Source organism: Hordeum vulgare, chromosome 3H (assembly GCF_904849725.1).
Source record: "Hordeum vulgare subsp. vulgare chromosome 3H, MorexV3_pseudomolecules_assembly, whole genome shotgun sequence".
Lineage (NCBI taxonomy): Eukaryota > Viridiplantae > Streptophyta > Magnoliopsida > Poales > Poaceae > Hordeum > Hordeum vulgare.
Genome location: NC_058520.1, coordinates 585,020,349 through 585,025,167, shown reverse-complemented (window position 1 = coordinate 585,025,167; position 4,819 = coordinate 585,020,349).

The window sequence follows — 4,819 nt, the reverse complement described above, 5'->3', positions numbered from 1 at the left end:
TCAACTAGCATAGGAAGGCAAAACAAGCATAGCTTCAAAACTTTCAACATATGGAGAGGAAGCTTGATACTATTGCAATAAGTAGAGGCATATGGTCCTATCTCATAGTAATTTTCAGTAGCATCATGAATGAATTCAACAATATAACCAGCACCTAAAGCATTCTTTTCATGATCTACAAGCATAGAAATTTTACTACTCTACACATAAGTAAATCTATTCTCAAGAATAGTGGTGGGAGTATCGTAAAAGACTTGAGCACTACAAATTGTGTCCACAATGAAAAAGCAAGGTTTAGCAAAGGGGTTCTCGAGAGTATGACAAGTTTTATCATCCCTCTTCTTTAAAGCATAAGTATCCTCACAATAATCATCATAGATAGGGGGCATGCTTTCATCAAAATAATTTTGATCATTCAAAGTGGAAGAACTAAAATGATCATCTTCATCAAATATAGCATCCCCAAGCTTGTGGCTTTGCATATCATCAGCATCATGGGTATTCAAAGAATTCATGCTAAGAACATTGCAATCATGCTCATCATTCACATATTCTATGCCAAGCATTCTATGTAATTCTTCTTTCAGCACTTGAGCACAATTTTCCTTCCCATCATGCTCACGAAAGACATTGAAAAGATGGAGCATATGAGGCATCCTCAATTCCATTTTTTTTCTAATTTTCAGCGAAAGAACAAGAAACAAAAAGATTCGATTGCAAGATCTAAAGATATACCTTCAGGCGCTAACCTCCTCGGCAACGGCGCCAGAAAATAGCTTGATGCCTACTACACAACCTTCTTCTTGTAGACGTTGTTGGGCCTCCAAGTGCAGAGATTTGTAGGATAGTAGCAATTTTCTCTCAAGTGGGTGACCTAAGGTTTATCAATCCGTGGGAGGCATAGGATGAAGATGGTCTCTCTCAAGCAACCCTACAACCAAATAACAAAGAATCTCTTGTGTCCCCAACACACCCAATACAATGGTAAATTGTATAGGTGCACTAGTTCGGCCAAGAGATGGTGAAACAAGTGCAATATGGATGGTAGATATAGGTTTTTGTAATCTGAAATTACAAAAACAGCAAGATAACTAGTAACAAAAGTGAGCACGAACGGTATTGCAATGCGTGGAAACAAGGCCTAGGGTTCATACTTTCACTAGTGAAGTTCTCTCAACAATGATAACATAATTGGATCATATAACTAGCCCTCAACATGCAACAAAGAGTCACTCCAAAGTCACTAATAGCGGAGAACAAACGAAGAGATTATTGTCGGGTATGAAACCACCACAAAGTTATTCTTTCTGATCGATCTATTCAAGAGTCCGTAGTAAAATAACACGAAGCTATTCTTTCCGTTAGATCCATCATAGAGTTCGTACTAGAATAACACCTTAAGATACATATCAACCAAGACCCTAATGTCACCTAGATACTCCATTGTCACCTCAAGTATCCGTGGACATGATTATACGATATGCATCACATAATCTCAGAATCATCTATTCAACCAACACATAGAACTTCAAAGAGTGCCCCAAAGTTTCTACCGGAGAGTCAAAACGTGTGCAACCCCTATGCATAGGTTCCCAGTGTCACGAACCCGCAAGTTGATCACCAAAACATACATCGAGTACTCACATGAATCAAACGTGTGCCAACCCATATGCATAGGTTCCCAATGTCACAAACCCGCAAGTTGATCACAGCAGATAGACACGTGCAAGAAATACATCAAGTGTTCTCAAAGACTCAATCCGATAAGATAACTCCAAAGTGGAAACTCAATTCATTACAAGGAGAGGGGGAAGAACATCATAAGATCCAACTATAGTAGCAAAGCCCATGGTACATCGAGATCAAGACATCTCAAGAACACGAGAGAGAGAGATCAAACACATAGTTACTGGTACATACCCTCAGCCCCGAGGGAGAACTACTCCCTCCTCGTCATGGAGATCGCCGGGATGATGAAGATGGCCACCGGAGATGGATTCCCCCTACGGCAGGGTGCCAGAACAGGCTCCAGATTGGTTTTTGGTGGCTACAGAGGCATGCGGCGGCGGAACTCCCGATCTAAGTTTCTTTCTGGAGGTTTATGAATTTATAGGAGTTTATGGCGGTGGAATTATGTCAGTTGGGCCCACGAGGAGGTCACAAGCCTGCCCTGGACCACCTAGGGGGGGGGGTGGCGGCGTCAGGGCTTCTGACTCCCTCGTGGCTCTTCTGGCCTTCTTCCAAAGCTTCGAGGGTCTCTTTTGGTCCAAAAAAATCATCGTAAAGTTTCATTCCATTTGGACTCCGTCTGAAAATGGGCTAAAAACACGGAAAAAACGGAAACTGGCACTTGGCACTGAGTTAATAGGTTAGTCCCAAAAAGAAATAAAATAGCATATTCATGCATATAAAACATCCAAAGTTGACAAGATAATAGCATGGAACCATAAAAAATTATAGATATGTTGGAGACGTATTACAAGCCTACGATGAGATTACTCACGAACGGTGAAGAGCATCATGGAATTGTCGATGGAGGAAGGTTGATAATGACGATGGCGACGATTTCCCCTCTCCGGAGCCCAGAACGGACTCCAGATCTGCCCTCCAGATGAAGAACAGGAGGTGGCGGCGCCTCCGTATCGTAAAACGCGATGAATTCTTCTCCTTGATTTTTTTCCGGGCGAAATGGAATATATAGAGCTGAGTTGGAGGCGGTGGAGCCTCGTGGCCTCCACAAGCCCTCACGGCGCGGCCTGGGGGTGGCCACGGCCAGTGGGCTTGTGGCCCACTGGTTCACCCCCTCCAGTGGATCTTTGCGCACGTATTTTTCATTAATTTCCGAAAAATTCTCCGTAAATTTTCAGGTCATTCCGAGAACTTTTATTTGTGCACAAAAACAACACCATCGCAATTCTGCTGAAAACAACGTTAGTCCGGGTTAGTTCCATTCAAATCATGTAAATTAGAGTCCAAAACTAGGGCAAAAGAGTTCGGAAAAGTAGATACGGTGAAGACGTATAAATAGTCATACATGCTTATAGTAAGAACTTGCATGACATCTTTTGTCCTACCCTTCCGTGGCACCGAGGTCCATAAGGAAATCTAAGGGATATTAAGGTCTCCTTTTAGTAGAGAACCAGAAGAAAGCATTAACACATGGTGACTGCTACGTCGACAGAAACCTTTTGTCGTCTCTTGAGCTTGCGTTGGTTTTCCCTTGAAGAGGAAAGGGTGATGCAGCACAAGAGTAGTAAGTATTTCCCTCAGTTTGAGAACCAAGGTATCAATCCAGTAGGAGAATCTCGTCAAGTCCAGAGTACCTGTGCAAACACAAAAGAGCTTGCACCCAACGCTATAAAGGGGTTGTCAATCCCTTCAAGATTGATTGCAAAGTGAGATCTGAAGCCGGAAAGTGCAACGAAGTAGAAGAGTAAGGCTGAAAATATTGTGTGAAGTACACCCGAGGGCCATAGTGTTCACTAGAGGCTTCTCTCAAAATAGCAAATAATACGGTGGGTGAACAAATTACTGTCGAGCAATTGATAGAACCGCGCAAAGTCATGACGATATCTAAGGCAATGATCATACATATAGGCATCACGTCTGAGACAAGTAGACCGATACTTTCTGCATCTACTACTACTAGTTCGTTGCCCGTGCGTTGCCACGGGAAAACATCATCACAATTGATGAAAAATAATGTAGATTACACTTGTATCACATAAAAAATTCACACGTATACTATTCCCAAAAAATAATATGCCACTTCGAATTTAGATGTGTTCCAAGAAAAGCTATACTTCGACATTGTATGCAAATAAAAGAACTAATTATATCCTAGTAAGCTACAGATGATCTGTATCGATCTGCAGCACGATAGACTTGGTGCTGAGGCCCGGTTCCCTCTGCAGGTCCACCACGATCGGCGCCCTGGTCACCCTGTTCTCCCTCGTTGGCTGCACCACACAACGCCACCCAATCCAATAAAATCCAATCCGATTAACAAACAACGCCAAGGGAGATACATGGAAGGAGTGGGGAGAGCTGAGGTGCCAGCCTAAAATCTCACCAGCACGGGATGATCGATGAGGCTGTTCAGCACGGCCGACTTGCCGGAACCCTGCACAAACAGATCGGAACGGATCAGATCGGGGCACGAGGCGACGGTTCTGAGGCGCGGGGGGGCTCTGCCCAAAACTTACGACGTTGCCGAGGACGACGGCGTTGAGGAAGGTGGAGGGGCGCCTGGGCGCGGAGTCGTCGGAGGGGCCGTCGTCAGTGAGGAGCGAGGCCGCCTGGCGTACCGACTCAGAGAGTTGCGACAGCTCCTCCATGGCCTCCATGGTGGGTCTCTACCGCGCCGGTGGGGGGCGGATCCCGCGGGATCAGGCGCGTCGATGGATCGAGGGGAGCAGCGGTGGCGAAGACCTGGCCCTCGTCGACCTGACGCGGGTTTGAAATCCGGTCCGCCGATACGGGAGAGGCGAGACATGGGCGAGGCAGAGAGATAGGGGGAGGAGAAGAGAGGGACGGGGGAGGTAGAGGTTTTTCCATGTGAACCGGTTTTTTCTGTATTTAATCGATCAGTTTATGGAGCAATGGAAAAAATCGGTGGAACTGCTAGCGGTGGCAGTGCTAGCAAGGGAGGTCGTACGAGGTCGAACCATCACGACGACAGATTCCCCTTTAAATACCTCTTGGATAGCATTGTATGGATCTGAACCCAGGCAAGAATGTTGCATGTTAGTGAGGTTGAATTGCATTAGCGATGACACATTTCTTAAACAAATATAGATGGCAACATCTAATAGTTAAT